Source organism: Pan troglodytes, chromosome 19, assembly GCF_028858775.2.
Source record: "Pan troglodytes isolate AG18354 chromosome 19, NHGRI_mPanTro3-v2.0_pri, whole genome shotgun sequence".
Taxonomy (NCBI): Eukaryota; Metazoa; Chordata; class Mammalia; order Primates; family Hominidae; genus Pan; species Pan troglodytes.
The window spans coordinates 48,865,554-48,891,365 of record NC_072417.2 but is presented as its reverse complement, the minus strand read 5'-3'; the positions used below and the strand labels follow the sequence as shown (position 1 = coordinate 48,891,365).

At 49.5% G+C, this 25,812-nt stretch overlaps 1 long non-coding RNA gene and 4 pseudogenes across 1 annotated transcript; 3 read left to right on the top strand and 2 right to left on the bottom strand.

Annotated features, from left to right (window-relative positions):
• Positions 1-9,038: 9,038 nt before the first annotated feature.
• Positions 9,039-11,857, bottom strand: LOC129137585 (uncharacterized). Its single transcript, XR_008540274.1, has 3 exons — positions 11,616-11,857; positions 11,206-11,431; positions 9,039-9,363 (listed from the first exon to the last, which is right to left on the bottom strand). It is a non-coding gene; the product is annotated as an uncharacterized LOC129137585 (long non-coding RNA).
• Positions 11,858-12,321: 464 nt separating this feature from the next.
• On the top strand, positions 12,322-13,485 carry LOC129137584 (CMT1A duplicated region transcript 15 protein-like protein; annotated as a pseudogene).
• A 2,327-nt stretch (positions 13,486-15,812) lies between these two features.
• Positions 15,813-19,046, bottom strand: LOC100609627 (zinc finger SWIM domain-containing protein 5-like; annotated as a pseudogene).
• A 2,597-nt stretch (positions 19,047-21,643) lies between these two features.
• On the top strand, positions 21,644-23,039 carry LOC100609720 (putative homeobox protein Meis3-like 2; annotated as a pseudogene).
• Positions 23,040-23,140: 101 nt separating this feature from the next.
• On the top strand, positions 23,141-25,154 carry LOC104004526 (differentially expressed in FDCP 8 homolog; annotated as a pseudogene).
• Positions 25,155-25,812: the final 658 nt, after the last annotated feature.

Sequence of the window (25,812 nt, the reverse complement as noted above, 5' to 3'; positions counted from 1 at the left end):
GGCACTGGTAACCAACTGACTCTTCTGAATGCTCTTGCTATCTCCTACAATAATTCCAGGCTGAGTATAGCGGTCAGGAAAGTAGCAGGAACATGATGATTCACTGTGGAGGTCAGCCAGGGCTAAGACAGGGTTGCCCACTGGGGCTAGAAATTAGGAAGGGAGAGGCTAAGTGAAGACCAGCCCTAGCCTCCAAGTCAGCAAGCAATGAGACTGTAACAAAAGCAGGCAGAGAAAGGCAGGGGAAGAAAGCAAGTACGGGGTGAGAAGAGAACTGTGCAGTGAAAACAGCCAATCTGATGGCAGAGGGAGACTGGTGCTTAGAAGCTCATTTGGTGAGAGAGAATGAATAGAGGAGGCACAGAGATGGGGAACACTTAACTAGTGAGAGAGATGTAAGACGAATGGGAAGAGAAATCTCGCAAAAAGGACACATTCATGCAGATCCTCAAAGATGGACACGCAGTCATCCCTACATGTAGAAATATGCTCAGTTACACATATAAAAACACAGATGCATGGAGAGCAAGCATACACACAGACACATATCTCTACACATGCACTCATGTGTTCCCAGATACACACACACTAAACATGCAAAACATGACAGCATTTACACATAGATATGCACCCTCACATGTGTGCAAATGTTACATCCTCACACAGAGACCCACATTCCAGTGTGCACATATCCACACAGGTACACAGCCATAGAACTGACATACATACACATCAACATATAATGTGCACATACAGACAGGCACGCGCAGATATATCTATGCACATAGACACATGTACTCAGTCATGCAGATACACACACTCTCTAACACAAAGGTGACCAGTGTAGATGAATATTGTGAGCTCAGTGGCTTCCCAGACCTTCATCTTTTCCCTGCTCTTGTTTCAAAGGTGCTCAGCAGACTCCTGGCAAGGCTGTGTGAGGCAGGGGCAGGACCTTCAGAGTCCTCACAGCTTTGTGAGGCAAAAGTCTGAGTCCAGTCCTGGCCTCTGCCGCTCACCCACCACTGGGCTATTAATGCCCTGTCTGTAGGCGAGAGATTCTGCATAGACTAGTCTTGGGATTTTTTCTAACTGTCCATTTTTCTCCTTGGCACACCCACTATCCCACTGATAACGGCATACACTCTGCAAGGGAAACCTGAGAAATGTTTTTGAGTCTCCTCAGACAATAAGCATACCCTCCCACCCACAGCTACCTCAAGTGCCCATCAAATCAGAATCAAAATTATAAATACTTACGACTTTACAGTAATTGGCAACACATATACTATAGTACTTAACAGTACCATAAATGCATCTGTTTCTCTGGTGAAGCAATCTCTGAGATGGAACAGTGTTCTGTGTTTGCCAAGGGAGACAGGGCCAATGCCCAGGACACTCAGGACATAGGGGCAGAAGGTGGCATATCGTGGGGGTTTCTGGTCGATCTACAAGGCCCAGTTTCTCCATGAACAGTGGGCTGTAGTGAGAAGCTTGCCAAGGTATGCATATCGACTGGAGTTGGACTCTCCCCATTCTTAGCCCTGTGATACTTTGGCCTCAGCCACAGGTGCTCAGAGTCCTCCCAGGGTGGACAAATGTTTCAGTGTTTTTGGCCTGACCTGATACTACCTGGGGACCCAGGCTGCCGGGCCGGTGAGCTATCTGCTTTCTCAGCCAAAGGGCTCTCGAACCAGCAGCATCAGCTTTTTCTTGCCTTTGTAGATCGTTTGTGGTTGTTGATGAACAGGGCAAATTGCAGGTAGCCATCCTAAGGCAGCAGGAGGGTCTCCCGAGCCTTGCTTAGAAACTCAATGAACTGTCCATACTGGCAATGGCTAATGTGTGTTAGGTGTAGTGTGTGGTGTTGATGTAAGCATTGCATCAGCAACTGGTGCCATGGAGCTCTGTCAGTGGAGATGAGCTTTCCAGAGCTGTGGTGGCCCGGGGTGCCGGCCAGGCCAGGTGCAGTCACCGTGCAGCCTCGCACACAGGATGTCTGAAAGCACCATGGCAATGTGCGCACTCTTCACCACCAGGGGGATGAGAACTGCCAGCTCATTCTTGCCCAGAGAGTGGCTGAGGGCACAAACCCAGAGCACATCACTGATGGCTGGGTGGGTATCCTGGTTATGAGCCACGTTAAGATGGCTCATGGCCAATGAGACCAGCTTGAAGGCGTGGAGCGTGTAGCCCCGGAGCTCCACGTAGCAGGCAATGGTGACACCACCAAAATCAACTCTGGCTAAGTCCAGCCAAGGCAAAGCAAGCAAGGAATGTGCCGGGAGATTCTAGGTTAGCTCACAGAACCAAAAGAAGAAGTAAAAAACCACATACTGGAAAGGACTGCTTTGGATATGAAATTTAGGTAGCCGAACTAATGGGAAGCCCTTGGATGAATGAATTCCCTCTGCTTCCATCCTCAAGTCACTCTACTCAAGATCCAAATTTCCTTAATATATAAAGAGTTCCTACAGTCAATAAGACAAATGAAACTGCAATCGAAAATATGAAATAGAAAAAATGTCCACGAGTATAGACATGAACAGATAGTTCACAGAGCAGGAAGTAGAAATGGCCCTTGAGCTGATAAACAATGTTTAGCCTAATATATAACCAGAGAAGTGCAAATGGAAACTATAGTTCAAGCCCATTTTTCACTTATCACATTGGCAATTATCCAAAACTGTGATAACACTGTGTCACTGTGGGTGTGGGAGACAAGCTCTCTCCTGCATTACTGGTGGGAGTATAAACTGGTAAGGCCACTATCAACATTTTTTTTAATGCACGTGCCTTTTGATCTGAAAACTTACTCCTAGAAATGTACAGGGACACTTGCAAATGTGCTGATGGCCCTAGTACAAAGATATTTATTGTGGTGTGTTTCTCTTGTAATAGCAAGATTGGAAACAATCTAAATACCCATCAATAGAGGTTGGTGAGCTCCATAATAATGTAGCCACTCAGTGAACTCTGCAACTGTGAAAAAGAAGAATGAGGTAACTTTACATACTGCAGCCTGGAATGATCTTCCAAATAGACTATCCCATGAAAAAGCATGGTGCATGCATATTTGTGAAAGCCTCCACTTCTGGTCTCTGAATTCAGAACGCTCACCTTTGTCTTGTGTGGCTACTGTCCACTCTCCACCGGCAGGTCACAGAAGTGTGACCCCTCGCACCTTTCTATGTGCCCCTTTCCTGGCCTGAATGGCCTTGGTTTCCAACTGTCCACACCTATGACTCTTTGCAGCAAGACTGTCATCAGGCTATTGGAGCCCCCTGGTCCTTTCTGCAGAGAGCTGGAAATGTCCCCCTGCCGCAGGATGGCCCTTCACTAATGACTGACATGTGTATCCTTAGCTCAGGCTGGGAAACGGAGATGTGACTCCACTCCACAGTCCCCAGAGGGACCTGCTTCTGTAGGATTTTGCCTGGGGCCACAGCCTTGCATGGCTTTTCCCCTCTCTGTCTGCTACCCCCGTTCCCTTACCGCTCTCCTTGGGTGCCGTCCTTCATCAGTCACTGCCATACAAATCAGGATCTACTTCTGGGGAACGTGACCCAGATAGCTGCCCCCTTACCCTGCTCCTTGCTTTTTGCAGGTAGGGTGTGCCTGTGTATGCATGTGTATGATGCAACATGGGCACCATGGTTCTTCCCGTTTCACAGGTGGGGGACCTAGAGCTCCACGGCTCGCCTTAGGTCCCAGGTAGGAAGTGGCAAGCGACTTTGAAGCCAAGTAGTCTGGCTCCAAGGCCAAACTCACATCCACTGTTATATAGAAAATAGCCTAGAGAAGGAAAGCTCCAAGTGCAAGGAAAATCTGCATTATCAAAGCAGGCTAAGCGGGGAAGACCATTTATTTTCCCAAAAGATTCTATTCTGTGGTCTTCCCTTCATAAACACACATCCCACTGTCAGATGCATATCCTAGAGCTAGAAATGGGGCATTCAAGGTAGACAGAGCTCCTGGGAACAGCACGTTTGCAGAGATGGGAAGTGACCCTCCCACTGGTTTTGGTTTCTCCATGGCTACGGGCAAAGCCTGCCTGCTCTGCATCCGGGGATCTTGGTCGGGTGTTGGAATCGGTGGGTGGATTGCCGGTACATTTGCACTGTGTCCTAGAGAGCCTCTATGCATTTCAACTCTGATTCTCCTTCACCATCTACGTGCAGCCCACAACCGCAGGACCCCGCCCCTGGCCCTGAATCTCCCATGTCCTGGCGCCAAGCAGGTGAGTCAGCCTAGGAGGAGGCAGGGCTCCCGGAAGCCAAGCCCACGCTGGGATGGTGAGAAACAACTTTCCTATGCAAGGAGGTGCCTGAGCACCCGCTGATGATCAAGCCAGAGCCCCCTCACCTCCCCGAAGTGTGGTGAAGGAAAGACAGGCTGGAAAGAGGCGGCAGTCTTCACCTGCTGTGGTTGAGTTTCTCACTCATGCCAAGTTTTACATAAGCTGGGGACCATGTGCTTCAAGGCTAGAGGTCTTGGCGGACCCAGGGCCTTGGAGGGGCCTGGATGACCAAGGGGTCTGAGACTTAGGCCCTGGCTCTGCATGGGGAATCTTGGGAAGGTTGGAAGCCCACAGCCCCTACTGAGAATGGAGCCACGGGCCAGATCTTTTGCACAAATCCCACCTGTGCTCCTTGACCGCCCCTCCCCACCGGGGCCACGGTGACCAGGCAGGCAGAAGCCTCCATCCGTTCACAGGACCAGCATCCTGGGAGGACCCTGGCCTGAGCGAGCTGCTGCAGGGGACCCTCATGCTGGATGGTTGGCTACTTGGCACCCTTTTCTCTGTGGAGCAGGGATGACATTTGAGAGCCACCAAAGATGGGCAGGAAAAACAAAGGCCACCACAAAGGAAGCTGAAGGCAGAAAGAGATGCAGAGAAAGTGGGAGAAACTCGGCTGTGCTTTGTGGGGGCCCTGCAGGGACATCGGCTCCTGAAGGGATGAGAGAAAGGGTCCCCTGAACTTTGACACTCTGTTCTTCTCAAGGCCTGGCCAGCCCTGTGGCTCCTTAGAGGAATCTGGGTGCCTTCTGTCCCTAGTACCTGACAAGCCCCAGGTGAGAAGACCTGAGTTCACCTGCACTGCCACATGTAACCTGATGGCCCCGGCACCCTCGCAGGGTCCGAATAGCTGCCCTTTCCACCTGTTTCCCGGATTTTCCACACCACCCAGAGGCTCCTATTCAACCCCACAGCCTACAAGTCAGCCAGGGGCCTTTGGCCACATGTACTGATGATGAGAATCACTGGATTGTAAGCTGCAAAAGCTCAAGGATGGTGTTTTGTTCCCCGCTACCCCCTGCACCTGAGGCCCAGGGAGGATTGCTGCTCGGATGAAGGAGAGCGAGTGTTCGTGGAGCTCTTTGCAGAAGCCACGGGAAGCCCTTCCTGTACCTTCTCAGGCTTAGTTCTCAGACAGCCCCACTTTCCAGATGAGGAAACGGAGGCTAAGAAAGGAGAATAAACTTGTCCAGAATCAGTGGTGAGGCTGGGATTTGAACCCCATCCTGTTGGACTCAACACTTCCTCTGAAGAGACAGCATAAGGGAGCTGCCTACTTCTGGCTTCGGGAACTGGCAGAGAGGAGCAGAGCTGGGCCAGACGCGTCACTTCCCAAGCTCTGTTGCACCCAAGGGTTCCCAGGGTCCTCTTCCTCCATTTGGCTCTTTTCTTCTCTGGACTCTCCCACCTTCGAGGATTGGACTCCTTGCAGGGAGAGCAAAGGAGAGAACAGAGGAGGCCCATCTGAGGAGAGTGTGCTGGAGCAGATGGGGCACACAGAGAGCCCCCAAACCTGAGCCTCACCTGAAGAGTGGCAGCTCACCCAGGCAGCCTCCTCTTAGAGCTCCTGAATTCTGGAGCATCAAATAGAAATGTGAAAAACAGGCTGGGCGTGGTGGCTCACACCTGTAATCCCAGCACTTTGGGAGGCTGAGGCGGGCAGATCATTTGAGATCAGGAGTTTGAGACCAACCTGGCCAACACAGTGAGACCCTGTCTCTACTAAAAATACAAGTAAATAAGCCAAGCATGGTGGTCCACACCTGCAGTCCCAGTTACCTGGGAGGCTGAGGCAGGAGAATCATTTGCATCCAGGAGATAGAAGTTGCAGTGAGCTGAGATCGCGCTGCTGCACTCCAGCCTGGGCGACAGAGTGAGACTCCGTGTAAAAAAAAAAATGAGAGAGAAAATTAATGTGACAAAAGCAAAACATTTCCTGTAAAGGGCCAGACAGTTAATATTTTACAGCCTCTATTATAACTAATTAACTCTGCCACTGTAGTTTAAAAGTAGCCACAATTACATTACATTGTTATTGATTACATTAATCAAATGAATGTGGCTTTGTTCCAATAAAACTTTATTTATACAAGCAGGCATAATTTGTTGACCATTATATTAAATAATGATAAAATAAAGCTATCATGATTAAAAACCATCTAAAAATTATATCTGAAGATAAACTTTTATAATTTTTCTGTAGTGTTTAAAGTCCAAAGATATTCAATCCAGTGCTAAGAAGTCTCTTTATACATGTCCTGCTTAATAATGAAAAACAGGAACATATTATTGGCAAAACATTTATTCTTTCTTATTGCAATAATAAAGTGGATTAAATAGTACAAAGAAAAAAAATGTTAACAATGGGTGAATGTAGGTAAGAGTATGTGGCAGGGTGTTTTTTATTCTTGCAAATTTTGTGTAGGTTTGACGTTACCTCAGAATAGCAAATATAAGAATGATTCCTGCAGACACACGAGTGATTTCAGCTGTTCACAGGGCTCAGGCAGGAAGCAGATCTCTTGCCCTCCCTCTGATCCAGGTCACTTAGTCCAGTCCCTGAAAGCAGTGGATGGACAACCATGCCACCCTCTTTCTTCAAATACACCTTATTTTGTATCCTGCCCTTTTTGTGTAGCATTAGATCATGAGCATTTTCCTCTGCTATAAATGTCCCCTCAAATATGTTGTTTCTTGTGACTCCCTAGTGTTCTACCCATGATTTCCTCAGCTGCTCCACCTTGGTGGAATTCAGTGATTCTTCTGCCTTTTCACCACTGTAAGTGATGCTTTGATGAACAGCTTTGTAGGTTCATCTGTGCTGCACCTTTGACCAGTCTCTTCTGGAAGAGTCTAAGGAAGGAGACAGAGGCATGGACCACTGGCTTTTGAAGGCATTCGGTGGGTCCTGCCACGCCGCCTTCCAGCATTCCAGAAAGGTGGTCCCAGTGAACAACTCACCAGGGCGGGGCCCCACTCCGCGGCACCCCAGCAAGGCCAGCATTCGAGACCAGCCTGACCAACATGGTGAAACCCCGTGTCTACTAAAAATGCAAAAATTAGCCGGGCATGGTGGCGGGTGCCTACAATCTCAGCTGCTCAGGAGACTGAGGCAGGAGAATTGCCGGAACCTGGGAGGTGGAGGCTGCAGTGAGCCGAGATCACTCCATTGCACTCCAGCCCAGGTGACAACAGTGAGACTGCATCTCAAAAAAAAAAAAAAAATTAGAATAATCTTGTACATGTTATTAACTTTAATTTTGCATGTAACTTTTTAAAAATGATTAAACTTTTCTCAGCATATTCTCATCATTAAATATTATTTAAGACATTATTTTAAGGCTAGATAGTATTTTATCATATAAATAATTCATATTTACTAGTCCCCTGTTGTTGAACATATATGTATTATTGAACCTTTATGTTCTTTCCAGTCTTTCAATATTCAAATACTTTTTTCATCTCTTTCTTATTACTTACTTAGGAGAAATTTCTAGATGTTGAATTACTGAGTCAGAGTATAAACATTTTAAAGACTTCTAACATATTCAGCCAGATTGCCCTTCAGAAATATTATACCAATTTGTTCCAGCAGTCATGAGAACACGCACTTCCCTGAGCTCTTGCCAACACTTGATATTATATTGTTATTGCCTTCCAATCTGTTAATCATTTCTTTTTCCTTCTTTTTACCCTTTTTGCTTGGAAATATCTTCCCTAGCCCAAGATCAAATAAACGATAACTTTTCTCATTTAAAAAAAATAATTATTTAATCAGTCTAGAATTTGGTTTTTGATTTAAGAATCGTGATGATTGTATGATATTCTGCCCACCAACCAGAGCAGTGCTGGAGAGGTGCAGAGATGGCCTCCTGTTTCCTGTTTCCTCCAAGTTCTGGGTCTGTGATTTAGGGATCTGCTGCTGAGAGAGGTTCAAAACATCTTCCCACCTTATTTCATGGACTGTCATTGTTTCAAGAAGCAAATTATACCATCAGCTCCAGGAAGATTTTCTCCACTGCTTCATCTGTTTTAAGATCAGTCCATTGCAACTTGATTCGGCATTCTGCCATCTGATGGGCTTCGTGGTGGGTCATGTGAGGAGTTTCTATTTTTGTCTGTGTTCTAAATTTGCAGGTATTTTATTTAAAGTATAAAAGTAATTTTAATAGAAGTTACTAGCCAGGCTTTGCATTCGGTTTTAATATCTTGTAGAATAAGAATAAGATTACTTTCTCTTTTTTTGCTTTAAGATTCCTCATTACACTTTTTTTTTTTTTTTTTTTTTTTTTGAGACGGAGTCTCGCTCTGTCACCCAGTCTGGAGTGCAGTGGCACCATCTCAGCCCACTGCAAGCTCTGCCTCCCGGGTTCACGCCATTCTCCTGCCTCAGCCTCCCGAGTAGCTGGGACTACAGGCACCTGCCACCATGCCCCTCCTCCCAAAGTGCTGGGATTACAGGCGTGAGCCACTGCGCCCGGCCTAGATTCCTCATTACTCTTTTGCATTATGTTTAATCTCCCATGTGGCCCTTTTTGAAGTTCTTCCCTAGTCACTCATCTGTCTCTTTTATTATATTTATATATTTATTATATTTATTTATTTATTACTTTGATTGGCATTTGCATTATATGTATTAACGAGAAGTAATTTTGCATCTTAAAAATGTCTTATTTTTTCCTCATCATAAAATTACATGTTCATTACAGAAGATTTAGAAAATACAGAAAAGTATAAAAAAGAAAAGTATTACCTTTAATCTTACCACTTGGAGGAAAAAAACTGCAAACATTTTACTGTCTGTCCTTTCAGATTTTTTCTTAGTTTATACATGTTTGAGCATGCATAAAACTTGCATTGATATGATTATGATATTTCATCTTCCTATCCAGAAGAATAGAGTATGTCTTTCCACATTCCATGACAAAGAACCAGTTGGATTCATTTATTTATTCCACTGTTAATCTGTTTTGATTAATTCTTGTATCCTACTTCTTGGACATTTCTTTGATTTCTCACTAGTTTCTTGAGTAAAATTGTTTGTTCGTTTCACTTTCTTCTTTCTTGATTGATAATGAAAGCATTTAAAGATATGAATTTGATTTTTCTTGTAGCTTTGGCTAAATAGAGACAATAAAATCTAGAAACTTCTGAAATAAATTAAACCTAATTTAGAGAAAAATGGAAAGTGTACATTTTCCATAGAGTACAAGGCACAACATAAATGTTTAAAATTAAGCTGTTATTAATATTATAAAATCAAGTTACTATTCATATATCGATATCTTATTGCATGCTAGCTAGAATTATCAAATACTAACAGCAGGACAAAAAAGTCCTCACTAGTAATTTAGGCGAGAGTTTGAGGTAAAGATGTGGGCATGATATCACATAGGGTTGCTTTCATATCTATCAAGACCTTAGGTCTGTGATTTTGTGCTTTCTCATATGCACAGAAACTGATTTGTAATTGCAGTGAACTTGTAACATACTAACCCTCCTGCCTTTTTACATTACCATAGAAAAAGCAAAACCCAAACCTCCTAATCAAACTGATAGCTTATTTTATCTCTACCTCAGAATATCAACTATAATGATATATATAATTTTGGGTCTGCCGCAGGGGCAGAGTCCTCATGGAGAACCTCTGCTAGAGCAGGGTAGAAGTGAAATGTGGGGTTGGAGCCCCCATACAGGGTCTCCGCTGGGGCACTGCCTAGCAGAGCTGTGAGAAGAGGGCCACCATCCTCCAGACTCCCGAATGGCAGATCCATCAACAGCTGTACCATGTGCCTGGAAAAGCTGCAGTCACTCAATGCCAGCCTGTAAAAACAGCCAAAGGGGCTATGCCCAGCAGTGCCGCAGGGACAGAGCTGCCCAAGGCCTTGGGAGCACACATCAGAATGCCCTGGATGTGAGATATGGAGTCAAAGGAGATAATGTTGGAGCTTTAAGATTTAATGACTCCCCTACCAGATTCTGGACTTGCATGAGGCCCATTGGCCCCTTTGTTTTGGCCAATTTCTCCCATTTGGAATGGGAACATTTACCCAATGCCTGTACCCGCATTGCATCTTGGAAGTCACTAACTTGCTTTTGATTTTACAGGCTCGTAAGTGGAAGGGACTTGCCTTGTCTCAGATGAGACTTTGAACTTGGACTTTTGGGTTAATGCTGGAATGAGTTAAGACTTTGGGGGACTGTTGGAAAGGCATAATTGGTTTTGAAATGTGAAAAGGGCATGAGATTTGGGAGGGACCAGTGTCAGAATGATATGGTTTGGCTCTGTGTCCCCACCCAAATCTCATCTTGAATTTTAATCCCCTGTGTCAAGGGAGGGACCTGGTGGGAGGTGATTGGATCATGGGGGTGGTTTGCCCCATGCTCTTCTCATGATAGTAAGTGAGTTTTCATGAGGTCTGATGGATTTATAAGTGGCAGTTTCCCCTGCTCTCCCCTCTCTCCTGCTGCCTTGTGAAGAAATTGCCTGCTTCCCCTTTGCCTTCCATCATGATTGTAAGTTTCCTGAGGCCTTCGCAGCCATGCAGAACTGTGAGCCAATTAAACCTCTTTTGCTTATATATCACCCAGTCTCAGGTATTCTTTAGAGCAGTGTGAAAATGAACTAGTATACGTGAATTCAAATGATAATAGTTAAGAGACTCATGTCCAAAAGATAACAGGAGCAGTTTTAGAACAAAACTATAATGAAGGATCTAAAGTGCTGTACTGGGTTCTCTTGACTTACCCAGTGTGCAATGTTATGACCTTGGGCAGCCCCTTTACACTGTGCAATGTGGAATTCAAATGCGATGGTGGATGGAACCTTGTCCTGAACCTAATTCCATGGGAAGCATTTAACATTTCATCATGACATATGCTTGTTGTAGGCATTTGGTACATACCTTTTATTACCTCATGGAAGTATTCTGCTAAGAGGGATCTGGTTTGTTTGTGGTTTTTGGTTTGTTTGCTTGCTTGTTTTTTAGAGAGACAGGGTCTCATTCTGTCACCTAAGCTGGAATTCAGTGTTGTGATCCTCACCCACTGCAGCCTTCAACTCCTGAGTTCAAGCGATCCTCCCACCTCAGCCTCCTGAGTAGCTGGGACTGCAGGCACATGCCACCATGCCTGTTAAATTTTTTAATTTTTTTTTTCAGAATGGGGATCTCACTCCATTGCCCAAGCTGGTCTCCAACTGTTAGCCTCTAGTGATCCTCCCACCTTGGGCTCCCAAAGAGCTGGGATTACAGGTGTGAGCCACTGTACCCAGGCAAAAGATAACTTTGGAACACCACCTGAGAATGTTACTTACAATGAATCCTGTCCTCATTCTCATTTACTTATTTGGATGGAGTTTCCTGAAATTTGTCTCACTATCATCTAGGATCCTTTTTCTTTCTCCAACTGGGAGATTGTGTCTGGTTTGGAAACTGCAAGCCCTGTTCAGGAAAAGGGAAAAGACCCAAGGCACACACCCAGTCCCCAGGTGATCATCAGGCCCAGGTGAAAACTCAGGCCTTAGGTGCACATCCGGCCTCAGGTGAACACCCAGGCCCCAGGTGATCACCAGACCCCAGGTGGACACAAGGCCTTAGGTGAACAACAAGACCCAGTAGGCCATTAGGCCTCAGCTGGATACAGTCTCCAGGTGAACACAAGGCCCCAAGAGGGACATAGGCCAAGGCAGACATCAGGCCCTAGGTGGACATCAGGCCTGAGGACGACATCTGGCCCCTGGTGAACATCAGGCACAGGTGTCCAAGCAGACCCTGGGTGGACATAACTGTGTACGGGTAAGGAGTTGACCTGGGGGGAGGGTGAGTAGTCAGCAGCCCAGTGGAGTCCTGAGTAGGCTTATGGAAGGAAGGGGCCTAGGGGACAGAACCGTAAAGAAGCGACCTCACTTCCTCGATGATGACACACACGAACAGAACTTAGAACTCTGGTAACCAGGCACCCATATCCTAGAGTCAGCGCCGTAACCAGCTCACTTTGTGGGAGACTCTCAAGAGAGCAAGATGTTCTCGTGTTGCTTCCCCACTTAGAGAGGTTGCTGCTTCAGGAATGGAGGGAGTGAGAGCCTTTTCCGACGATGCCGAAGAAGGCTCATCCCTCACCCCAGACGCCTGTGGCCCTTTGTAAGAAGGCGCACCCAGGTACCACAGGACAGCCCGGGGCAGGCCCTAGCAGGCCAGGCCACACCAGAGATCCCATCGGGGCTGCCTCTGCACATTGTCCTTGTCCAGGAGGAGATTCGGGAGCCCACGGAGGCACAGACACATGGTGAGGTGGCTGCAGCCTGGAAGACTTTGCGGGGGCGGTGCTTTTGGGCTGGAATTCCTTTGAACTCAGTGAGGTTGTCTCTGTGTTTGGAAATTCCAGTGGAAAGTGACTGATGCTGGTGAACCTTTCTCCTTTTTCAGCTCCTGGTCCGTACGCAGAAATAGGACCACTTGCGGCACCAGCTGTCAAGCCAAAGCCAGCATGGGAAGAGCCCCTCCAGAGAGAGCGCTGGAGGTGGAGGGAGCTCCAGCCAAGGACCAACCCAGCCAGGAGCTGCCTAAAATCATGGCACCTACTGTAGCCACTGGCCTTAATGCTGGAGCTGAAAACGTGGCTGGAGAGAGAAGTGGGAGGGAGGGGGTGACAAGCACAGCCCCAGCCAGCAGATCCCATGCTGCCCCTAGTCCTGGGCATGGTGGCAAACATGGAGGCGGAGACCAGGGTATTCAGACTGGACTCCTGTACCTCGCTGGAGAGAGGCTTCTCTCATTCACTAGAACCACAGCCCTGCTGCTGCAGTGCCTGTTTATTGTGCTAATGCTGGTGGGGTATATCTCTGTGCAGGTGGTGCTCAAGAGCATTAAAAGAAGGCTGGGAAGAAGAGTTCCAGCAGCTCCTCCTGCTCTCAGACGCAATCTTCTCCTCCAGGCATGGATGTGTGTCTGCAACTGGGCATCCAGGCTGTTTGCCCTTAATGTGCTGCCCCGAACGGGCTCTTAGGTGGGCAGGGGTTGAGGGGACCAGGACGTGGCTCCAAAGGGTACAGCAAGGAAAACTTTTAAAGACAGCCGTTGTGCTCCAGGCTCTCCATGCCACCACCTGCCCTAGCATTTATTAATAGTGTTAGAATTACAAGTTTATGAAATGAAATATAAATAAAGTTTGATTTCTGAAACTTCTCACCTTTTTGAACTCCCTAATATTAGATGGTGTTTTTGAAGCTATCCTGAAAATCTCGGATAGTTGTGTCTTTTGTTGTGGTTGTTTGTGTGGCTGAATTACCATCGAGTCATCTGTTATTGGAAACCTTTCAGGTATGGCTTTTAGAAGACCTTGACCCACTCTTGCCTGTTTTGACTCTCTGGTTTATTGTGGAAAGAAGGATGATGTAGGCTCATGTCTCCGGCATATCATTCACCTTTTGCCATCAAGGATTTGGCATCAGAGTTTCCAAGAATTATGTGTGCAAATTGACATGCTGGTACTTTAGCTAATCTGGGTGTCAAAACAGAATGCCATAGACTAGGTAGCATAGAAAATTGATTTCTCACAGTTCTGGAGATGGTAAAATCCAAGGTCAAATGGTCAGCAGATTCCGTGTCTGCGGAGGGCTGGCTTCCTGGTTCATAGACAGCCATCTTTTTACTGTGTCTTTACATGACAGAAGGGGTGAGGGAGCTCTCTGCAGTCCCTTTGATAGGGACACCAATTCCATTCATGAGGTCCCTGCCTTCATGAACTTAATCACCTTCCAAGGCCCCACCCCCAAATACCATCACATAGAATCCAACGCATGAATTTGAGGAGGACAATAACATTTGCTTTATAGAATCAGGTCACCCCGAGCCACATGCACTCACAGGAAATCTATAATCTTCTATTAAGTATTTGCTGGTCCCCTCTGGGGATTTTCTAAACAAAATTGTCTAAACAAAAATTTAGACAATTTTTGTTTTCTTTAAGAAAAATGATCTTTCATGTGATCCATGGTTTATTCATAGAAAGCACTGTGAGTTCACACACTTGCTAAAAAGAAGGACAATTGCGATACAAAAATGAGAGTGACCTCCCTCTCTCTCTCTCTTTTTAACCAACCAACTGGGCTGAGACATTGTAGGGACCCTTGGCTGGGCAGTAGGACTTGAGTAGCTACATACGGCAAATACAACTTCTTGCTCAGTTTGGAGTAGAAAAGGTGACAGTTTGTCAACAAAAGAAAAAGTAAAGCAGATGGAGAAGTTCTTAGTTCGCATTCTAGCTATACTACCTCTTCCTTATCAAACCCCACCCCCAACTCAGGATCTAACATGTAAAAGAGTAAACACAAAGGCACTGGTAACCAACTGACTCTTCTGAATGCCCTGGCTATCTCCTACAACAATTCCAGGCTGAGCATAGGGGTCAGGAAGGTAGCAGGAACATGATGATACACTGTGGAGGTCAGCCAGGGCTAAGACAGGGCTGCTCATTAGGGCTAGAAATTAAGAAGGGAGAGGCTAAGTGCAGACCAGCCCTAGCCTCCAAGTCAGCACGCAATGAGACTGTGACAAAAGCAGGCAGAGGAAGCTTGACGTAGAAAGGCAGGGGAAGAAAGCAAGTACGGGGCGAGAAGGGAAATGTGCAGTGAAAGCAGCCAATCTGATGGCAGAGGGAGACCGGTGCTTAGAAGCTTGTTTGGTGAGAGGGAATGAATAGAGGAGGCACAGAAATGGGGAACAAACATTTAACTAGTGAGAGAGATTTAAGACGAATGGGAAGAGAAATCTCGCAAAAAGGACACATTCATGCAGATCCTCAAAGATGGACACGCAGTCATCCCTACATGTAGAAATATGCTCAGTTACACATATAAAAACACAGATGCATGGAGAGCAAGCATACACACAGACACATATCTCTACACATGCACTCATGTGTTCCCAGATACACACACACTAAACATGCAAAACATGACAGCATTTACACATAGATATGCACCCTCACATGTGTGCAAATGTTACATCCTCACACAGAGACCCACATTCCAGTGTGCACATATCCACACAGGTACACAGCCATAGAACTGACATACATACACATCAACATATAATGTGCACATAAAGACAGGCACGCACAGATATATCTATGCACATAGACACATGTACTCAGTCATGCAGATACACACACTCTCTAACACAAAGGTGACCAGTGTAGATGAATATTGTGAGCTCAGTGGCTTCCCAGACCTTCATCTTTTCCCTGCTCTTGTTTCAAAGGTGCTCAGCAGACTCCTGGCGAGGCTGTGTGAGGCAGGGGCAGGACCTTCAGAGTCCTCACAGCTTTGTGAGGCAAAAGTCTGAGTCCAGTCCTGGCCTCTGCCACTCACCCACCACTGGGCTATTAATGCCCTGTCTGTAGGCGAGAGATTCTGCATAGACTAGTCTTGGGATTTTTTTCTAACTGGCCATTTTTCTCCTTGGCACACCCACTATCCCACTGGTAACAGCATACACTCTGCAAGGGAAACCTGAGAAATGGTTGTGAGTCTCCTCGGACAATAAGCATACCCTCCCACCCACAGCTACCTCAAGTGCCCATCAAATCAGAACCAGAATTATAAATACTTACGACTTTACAGTAATTGGCAACACATATACTATAGTACTTACAGTACCATAAATGCATCTGTTTCTCTGGTGAAGCAATCTCTGAGATGGAACAGTGTTCTGTGTTTGCCAAGGGAGACAGGGCCAATGCCCAGGACACTCAGGACATAGGGGCAGAAGGTGGCATATCGTGGGGGTTTCTGGTCGATCTGCAAGGCCCAGCTTCTCCATGAACAGTGGGCTGTAGTGAGAAGCTTGCCAAGGTATGCATATCGACTGGAGTTGGACTCTCCCCATCCTTAGCCCTGTGGTCCTTTGGCCTCAGCCACAGGTGCTCAGAGTCCTCCCAGGGTGGACAAATGTTTCAGTGTTTTTGGCCTGACCTGATACTACCTGGGGACCCAGGCTGCCGGGCCGGTGAGCTATCTGCTTTCTCAGCCAAAGGGCTCTCGAACCAGCAGCATCAGCTTTTTCTTGCCTTTGTAGATCGTTTGTGGTTGTTGATGAACAGGGCAAATTGCAGGTAGCCATCCTAAGGCAGCAGGAGGGTCTCCCGAGCCTTGCTTAGAAACTCAATGAACTGTCCATACTGGCAATGGCTAATGTGTGTTAGGTGTAGTGTGTGGTGTTGATGTAAGCATTGCATCAGCAACTGGTGCCATGGAGCTCTGTCAGTGGAGATGAGCTTTCCAGAGCTGTGGTGGCCCGGGGTGCCGGCCAGGCCAGGTGCAGTCACCGTGCAGCCTCGCACACAGGATGTCTGAAAGCACCATGGCAATGTGCGCACTCTTCACCACCAGGGGGATGAGAACTGCCAGCTCATTCTTGCCCAGAGAGTGGCTGAGGGCACAAACCCAGAGCACATCACTGATGGCTGGGTGGGTATCCTGGTTATGAGCCACGTTAAGATGGCTCATGGCCAATGAGACCAGCTTGAAGGCGTGGAGCGTGTAGCCCCGGAGCTCCACGTAGCAGGCAATGGTGAACAGCTGTGAATGGGTCATGCCACCGGCAGCAGCTTCGGTGGCAATCTGGCAGGCTGCCTCAAAGGCAATGTGGTCTTTCTCACAGAGTGTAAGGGCTGACAGGGCACAGCTCTGTGGATGCTTCGTAGCACACTGCAGGGCCAATGTGCAAGCACAGCTAGCCAGTGTGGATAGTCAAGACTGAGGCGCAGGATAGTGGTGTGGGATACGGCTGTGGCAGCTACAATACTAGCAGCCTCAGTAGGGGTGAAGAGTGTGTGCCAGCTCTGCAAGATGCTCCCTGAGGCCCACACACCTGTCGGGGAGAGCCTGAGCTCAGCTGTGGCCATCTCAGTCCTGATTCAGTTCGGCCCACATTACCGTGTGGGGTTTGAACTTGGCCTGCAGAGATGAGTTCTCCCTCCTCCTCAGCAACCTTGACACGATCTGAGGCAAACCAGGGCAAGAGAAGCATCCCAGATGGCCAAACCTTGTTTGGGGTCTCTTCCTATCCCTTCCTTACCCAGGTCAGAGGGTTGAAGGTTTCTGCAGGTGCTCTCAGCCCCTCACAAGGATGGAGCAGTAGATCCTGGGGTTTGCTTAACCCGAGGCCAGGGTTGCAGATCTGCCAGGGGTTCTAGCTGAAGTGGGGCCTGTCAGGGTAGAGTCTTGTGCTGGGGCTTTGGGCTTTAGAAAGGGTCCTGAGCCTCCAAGGTGTCTGGAGTTTCTCACAAGCATGGACAGGGACGGGGACCAAACCACCAGGCCCACTACCTCCCAAGGGCACACTTGAGTATTGGCAGCTGAAAATTCATTCTCTTAGACATGTCTCTGATGAGAGGGTCAAAGTGCTGCTGACATCAGCATGTGGTTGGTTTAAGCAGTGAGGACAGAACTTGGGCTGGCTGAACAGACGCTATCTTCTCCCACCAGCAGCCGCATCCTTTCTTAGGCCATCAGGAATAGGAATATGAGAGCTCCAAGGATTCGTTCTCCTGTCCCAAGAGTAGGGTATAGAAACTCCTTTCCCGTGGGAGTAGAGGGAGGTGGGCACTACCCACTTCTGTAGCACAGGTCACCAACCATCGTACCATCTCTCCGCGTCTCCAGTTAAGGGATGATAAGGTCATCGCATCACCTGTAACCCAGGTTCCAGGGCCACGTTGAGCAGGGTGCTGTCAGTACTACTGTTAGTGGGAGTAGCAATCTTGAACGCATTTTGGGCCAGTTTGAAGATGAGCGGGGAAGAACGAATGTGCTTCTGCATTGCTTCCGGAATTGTTCAGAGCCTCAGAGTGTCTCCTTTGGCAGCAGTCAGCATGGTGGAGGCCAGTTCCCACCGCTGTGATTCCAAGTGTCCAAGCGAGAACCAGGGAGGATAATGGCTGGGCACCAGAGACACCATACAGTGAGTGAGGGATGTGTGGCCTGCACAACCTGAATTTTCTGAAACAGGTAACCTTATACACGTAAGCCTAATTTATAGGCAGGGTCTGGATCACAAGACAGCAGAGCTGAGAACAAATACTTGGCAGAGGTATGCATGGAAACGCTCTCTCGGTGGATGACTTCTCCCAGATCCCTGAAAGGGTCCCCTTCCAGCAGCAAGATGCACTATTTTTGGAGTGTTTGCACTGGGTCATCATCCAATTGCAGCTCTTGGAGTTGGCTGAGGAGCTGCTCCTCATTACGGCACACCTTGTCCTGTGCATAGGAGCCTTCAGGCATTACCCTCTGTGACCCAGGCCCATCGATGCAGCCTCCAGGGCCAATGACAAGTAGGACTCACTGCTGTTTGGGGAGCTTACAGCCACAGGTACATGTTGGTACACAGGGGGTCTGCTTTCATTCGTATCTAGATACCTGTCATCATTCAGGAGGCAGGCCTCAGTCAAAGTGAGAAACAGGCAGCCGATGGGATCCAGGGGGTGGCCCACCCAGCCTTCCAGGTTTCTGATGGTTGTGGTTCCTCTCTGCAGCACTTCTTTCTTCTGATGCTTGTAGATTTTCAGTTGCCACCGCTGCTGAACCTCAGAGTATTAATAATGGCCACTGTGAGTCTGAGGGCCTCTTTTGGATAACCATGGGAATGTGGGGCATCAACCCGAGCACAGGCTGTTGCACATGCTCAAACCACAGTGGCTGGCCTTGGGAATTAAAGAGTAGTCTTGGCCAGGCGTGGTGGCTCATGACTGTAATCCCAGCATTTTGGGAGGCCGAGGTGGGCGGATCATGAGGTCAGGAGATCAAGACCAACCTGGCCAACGTGGAGAAACCCCGTCTCTGCTAAAAATACAAACAATTTAGCTGGGCGTGGTGGCGGGCCCCTGTAGTCCCAGCTACTCGGGAGGCTGAGGCAAGAGAATGGTGTGAACCCAGGAAGCGGAGCTTGCAGTGAGCCAAGATCGTGCCATTGCACTCTAGCCTGGGCGACAGAGCGAGACTCCGTTTCAAAAAAAAAAAAAAAAAAGCTGGGCATGGCGGCACGTGCCTGTAATCCTAGCTATTCGGGAGGCTGAGGCAAGAGAATTGCTTGAACTCGGGAGGTGGAGGTTGCAGTGAGCCCAGATCGCACCACTGCACTCCAGCCTGGCAACAGAGCTACTAGACTGTCTCAAAAAAAAAAATATTGCACAGATCCCTGAAAATACAATTATATAGATTTTCTTTTTTGTTTTGTTTTGTTTTGGCTTGGTTTTTTGAGATGAAGTTTCGCTCTTGCGCCCAGCCTGGAGCAGTGGCGTGTTCTCGGCTCACTGCAACATCCACCTCCCGGGTGGATTCTCCCACCTCAGCCTTTCAACCAAGAAGCTACTTTTTGTTTGTTTGGTTGGTTGGTTGGTTGGTTGCTTGTTTGTTGAGACAGAGCTTTGTTCTTGTCGCCCAGGCTGGAGTGCAATGGTAAGTTCTCGGCTCACTGCAACATCCGACTCCAGGCTTCAAGCGATTCTCCCGCCTCAGCCTCCCGAGTAGCTGGGATTACAGGCTCCCACCAGCAAGCCCGGCTAATTTTTTTGTATTTTTAGTAGAGACAGGTTTTCATGATGTTAGCCAGGCTGGTCTCAAACTCCTGACCTCAAGTGATCTGCCCGCCTTGGCCTCCCAAAGTGCTGGGATTGCAAGCATGAGCCACCGTGCCCAGCCTGATTATATACATTTTCAATAAACATATATGAAAATGGTCTCAGGCATTTTAATAATTAGAAGACCAAAATCAATAAAAATGTAATAACATTACCCACTAACCAGAATATATAAAAGAAAGACTGACAAAATTAGGTATTGGAAAGAACATCTAATTAGAATGCTCTTAAACTTGTGGTTGGGTTGTATATTAGTCAAAAAAATCTTTGGAATTAAAAAAATTAATTGATAAATTGTGTGTATTTGTGGTGTACCACATTATACATATATACACACACACAGACAAGCATTGTAGAATAGTTAAATCTGTGTGTATCTATATAGCCACAGACATACATTATAGAATGGCTAAATCAACCGACATAGCATATCTGTTAGCTTAGATACTTATCTTTTTTTTTTAATTTTTTAATTTTTAGATGGAGTCTCCCTCTGTCACCCAGGCTAGAGTGCAATGGTGCAATCTCGGCTCACTGCAACCTCTGCCTCCCAGGTTCAAGTGATTCTCCTGTCTCAGCCTCCTGAGTGGCTGGGATTACAAGCGCCTGCCACCACGCTAGGCTAATTTTTGTATTTTTAGTAGAGATGGGGTTTCACCATCTTGGCAAGCTTCTGACCTCGTGATGCACCCACCTCGGCCTCCCAAAGTGCTGGGATTACAGGCATGAGCCACTGTGCCTGGCCAATCAATACTTATCTTTTTGCGTGTGTTTGGTGAGAACATTTAAAATCTGCTGTCTTAGCAATTTCAAATATTACCACATTTTTTTTTTTTTTTGAGACGGGGGCTCACTCTGTCTCCCAGGTTGGAGTACAGTGTCACGATCTCGGCTCACTGTAAGCTCCGCTTCCCAGGTTCACGCCATTCTCCTCCCTCAGCCTTCCGAGTAGCTGGGACTACAGGCGCCCACCACCACGCCTGGCTAATTTTTTGTATTTTTAGTAGAGACGGGGTTTCACTGTGTTAGCCAGGATGGTCTCGATCTCCTGACCTCGTGATCCACCCGCCTCGGCCTCCCAGAGCGCTGGGATTACAGGCATGAGCCACTGCACCTAGCCTAAAAGTACTCATTTTTTATTCATCAATAATTAGTAATCTGACTCGTTTCAAAAATTTGGTTATTATTGACAACCTCTTTGAAGATCCATTTCACAAACTCAACAGAGTGCCACGATTAAGAGCTAGGGATCCCCCAAACTATCTCAAGCATCTAAAAAATTGCCATTTTTTAAAGGCTTAAATTGTAGTAGTAAAGGGGGAAAAAACCCATAAATCATCTAAAAAATTGCCATTTTTAAAGGCTTAAATTGTGTGTGTGTACACACACACACACACACACACACACACACACACATCATTGACCTTTCTTAAGACTTCAGAGGGTGGAACTTTCGGATGTGACCACAGAGAGGGAGAGACCGGGAACGCGGAGCGCGGCCGCCAGCACCCCCGAGCCGCCGCCGGACCCCCGCCGCCCCGGGCCGCCCCCCGCCCCCCGCGGTCCCAGGTCTGTGCGTCTGGGGACGGTTCGATTCCCCGCAGAGCCGGGGGAGGGACGGGGGCGCTCAGGGGAGGGGGCCTCGGGCGCCCCGCCCGCGCCTGCTGCCCCGTCCCGGCGGCAAGGCGCTCCTGGCCGTGACCCCCGCTGGGGGCCGGGGCCGGGGTCCATGCGCCGGGCCCCCACCCGGCCCGGCGCCTGCCGCTGACGGCGGCGGGGGTTGGGGGGCGCGCATCTGGCCTCCTGCCCACCCCCTGGCGTCGACATCACGGGCCGTCGGGGGCTGCGGCCCCGGGCTGCGCCCTACCCCGCGGCCAGGCTCTGGAGGGACCCTGGAGCTGCCGCCGGCCTCAGCCCATGGCCCGGAGGTACGATGAGCTGCCGCACTACCCAGGCATCACGGATGGCCCCGCAGCCCTGGCTGGCTTCCCAGAGGCAGTGCCCGCGGCACCAGGGCCCTATGGCCCTCACCGGCCTCCCCAGCCCCTACCCCCAGGCTTGGACAGCGACGGCCTCAAGAGGGACAAGGATGAGATCTGTGGACACCCGCTCTTCCCCCTCTTGGCCCTGGTCTTTGAGAAATGTGAACTGGCTACATGCTCTCCCCGTGATGGGGCCGGAGCTGGGCTGGGGACACCCTGCGGCGGTGACGTCTGCTCCTCTGATTCCTTCAACGAGGACAACACTGCCTTTGCCAAGCAGGTTCGCTCTTAGAGGCCCTTCTCCTCCAACCCAGAACTGGACAATCTGATGATCCAGGCCATCCAAGTGCTGCGGTTCCACCTGCTGGAGCTGGAGAAGGGAAAGATGCCCATCGACCTGGTCATCGAGGATCGGGATGGCGGCTGCAGGGAGGACTTCGAGGACTACCCAGCCTCCTGCCCCAGCCTCCCAGACCAGAATAATATATGGATTCGAGACCATGAGGATAGCGGGTCTGTACATTTGGGGACCCCAGGTCCATCCAGCGGGGGCCTGGCCTCCCAGAGTGGGGACAACTCCAGTGACCAAGGAGTCGGGCTGGACACCAGCGTGGCCTCTCCCAGTTCTGGTGGAGAAGATGAGGACTTGGGACCAGAAGGGGAAGGGGAGTGAGATCTCTCACCCGGCGGGAGCAGGAGCAATAGAAAGCAAGCAGGGAGGCGCTGCACACTTTTAAACAACCAGATCTCACAAGAACTCACTGTCGCAAGAACAGCACCAAGACAATGGTGCTAAACCATTCATGAGAAACCTTCCCCATAATCCAGTCACCTCCCACCAGGCCCCACCTCCACCACTAGGGATTACAGTTCGACATAAGATTTAGGTGGGGACACAGATCCAAACCATATGACCTTCTCTCTACTAAAAATAATAATAATAAAAGCCAGATATGGTGGCACCACCTGTAGTCCCAGCTACTCAGGAGGCTGAAGCAGGAGGATCACTTAAGCCCAGGAGTTCAAGGCTGCATTGAGCTATGATGGCACCACAGCCTAAACAACAGAGTGAGGCCCTGTCTCAAAACAAAAACAAACAAACAAAAAACCGATTTGGATTTGTATTTCAGTCTTCTGTTTTCTGTTCTTTAATACCCTTATTAAAGAAACCAGATGTGAGGTGGCGCAGCGGCGGTCAGGTGAGCAACGCGGGAGCGGTCAGCAGGTGGCAAACCCACGGCCAGGCTTCCGTGGCAAGCAGCCCTAGAGGAATGGCCGTCCTGTCCCTGCGAGCCCCTGGGCCCTGGCAGGCGATCCAGGTGGGATGCTATGGAATATGATGAGAAGCTGGCCCGGTTCCCGCAGGCCCACCTCAACCCCTTCAACAAGCAGTCTGGGCCGAGACAGCATGAGCTGGGGCCCTGGGGAGGAGGCCCCAGACATCACTCCTGAAGAGGCCCTGCCTGAGCTGCCCCCTGGGGAATCGGAGTTCCGTTGCCCTGAACGCGTGATGGATCTCGGCCTGTCTGAGGACCACTTCTCCCGCCCTGTGCTGCGGCAGGTGATCGAGGAGTGCAAGCAGGTGATTCTGGAGCTGCCCGAGCAGTCGGAGAAGCAGAAGGATGCCATGGTGTGACTCATCCACCTCTGGCTGAAGCTCCAGGAGCTGAAGGACCCCAATGAGGATGAGCCAAACATCCGAGTGCTTCTTGAACACGGCCTCTACGAGGAGAAGAGCAAGAGCGTCAAGCAGACCTGTGATAAGTGTAACACCATCATCTGGGGGCTCATTCAGACCTGGTACACCTGCACAGGGTGTTATTACTGCTGTCACAGCAAGTGCTTGAACCTCATCTCCAAGCCCTGTGTGAGCTCCAAAGTCAGCCACCAAGCTGAATACGAACTTAACATCTGCCCTGAGACAGGGCTGGACAGCCAGGATTACCGCTGTGCTGAGTGCCAGGCGCCCATCTCTCTGCAGGGTGTGCCCAGTGAGGCCAGGCAGTGCGACTACACCGGCCAGTACTACTGCAGCCATTGCCACTGGAACGACCTGGCTGTCATCCCTGCATGCATTGTACACAACTGGGACTTTGAGCCTCGAAAGGTTTCTCGCTGCAGCATGTGCTACCTGGCGCTGATGGTGTCTCGGCCCGTGCTCAGGCTCCAGGAGATCAACCTTCTGCTGTTCAACTACGTGGAGGAGCTGGTGGAGATTTGCAAGCTGCGCCAGGACATCCTGCTCATGAAGCCGTACTTCATCACTTGCAGGGAGGCCATGGAGGCTCGTCTGTTGCTGCAGCTCCAGGATCGGCAGCATTTTGTGGAGAACGATGAGATGTACTCTGTCCAGGACCTCCTGGACGTGCATGCCGGCCACCTGGGCTGCTCACTCACCGAGACCCACACGCTCTTCACCAAGCACATCAAGCTGGAATGCGAGCGGTGCCAGGCCAAGGGCTTCGTGTGTGAGCTCTGCAGAGAGGGCGATGTGCTGTTCCCGTTCGACAGCCACACGTCTGTATGCACCGACTGCTCCACCGTCTTCCACAGGGACTGCTACTACGACAACTCCACCACGTGTCCCAAGTGTGCCCAGCTCAGCCTGAGGAAGCAGTCGCTCTTCCAGGAGCCAGGTCCTGACGTGGAGGCCTAGCGCTGAGGAACAGTGCTGGGCACCCCACCTGGCCCACCGGGACCCACCCTGCCAACGTCAAGTTGTTCGTTCTGCTCTGGAGACCCCTGGGTTGCAGCCCCTGGACCCCTCCACCCCTGCTGGGCCAGAGCGGGTGGGCAGTGTCAAGGCCCGTTGTCTCCCAGGTGCTTGCTGGGACTCGGGGTGGCCGCACCTGGCTGTCACCTGGGTGTGCTGCTGTGAGGGGTCCTTGCGTGGCCCCCATCCTTCCCCCAGTGCAGAACTCCATGGGCAGGGAGTTGGGGGGATATCTCACCTCCCCCATGGCACAGAGCCCTCCACACCCCTGGACCAGAGCATCCGGGCCCTAGAGATTCCACAGTTCCCATCCTGACCACCCTGGAAACTCATCAGGCCAAGACCCCGAGAGAGCTTCAGAGGAGTGTTGAGTAACACCTGAGGATGCGGCTGCACACACTCAGCCAAGGGCCGAGTCTCACCTGCAGTGGGGTTTCGGCTCTGCCTGGGGGCTCCATCACTTTCAGCCACTCATCGCCTTGGGGATTTCTGGTTGTCCCCAGCTGGGGCTGTTCACAGTTGTCACCTGTAGACCTGCCTCTCCCTGGCCTGAGGTTCAAAGGCCTCATTGGGTGGTCAGTCCAGTGGGGTCACCTGTTGTTTCTGTACAACAGCAAGGAAGGGGACCATGGAGCTTTTCCCTGCTGGGTGCTCCTGCTTTGGCCCAGCCCAGCTTTCCTGGTGCTCCAAGCTAGGAGGCCATGGCCCCAGCCTAAGGAGGGTGTCCTGGTCTCCAGGTGTGGAGCAGGGACTGTGCACTGGGGGAGGTTCCAGTTAGGTGATGGGATCCTGCAGTGGTCTGGTGGCATTTCTTGGAACCAGATTTACCCGAGGAGCTCTGTCCTGCTGCCTGTGGAGGGCTCCAGATAGCTCAGAAATGACCAGCCAATGGCCTTTTGTTTGGGGGCCTGAGATCAAGAGCTGAGAGTATTCACTCAACTGAGCCCATTCAGGAAGATCAGGGCAGGGGCGTGTGGGAGGTCCCTCACTCCACGGGACAGAGGCCCCTGGACAGCAGAGGAAACCTACAGCTCTGGGTGAGGGGATACTTGGCTTTGGTGTTTGCACTTTACAGATCCTGCGGTCCACGAGGGGCCTCAGGAGAGGACGTGTCAGGAGGTGGCTTCCCAGCCTTCTGCCTTGGGCAGTGGGGGTGCTCCTATCTGTCCTTTTCCCCT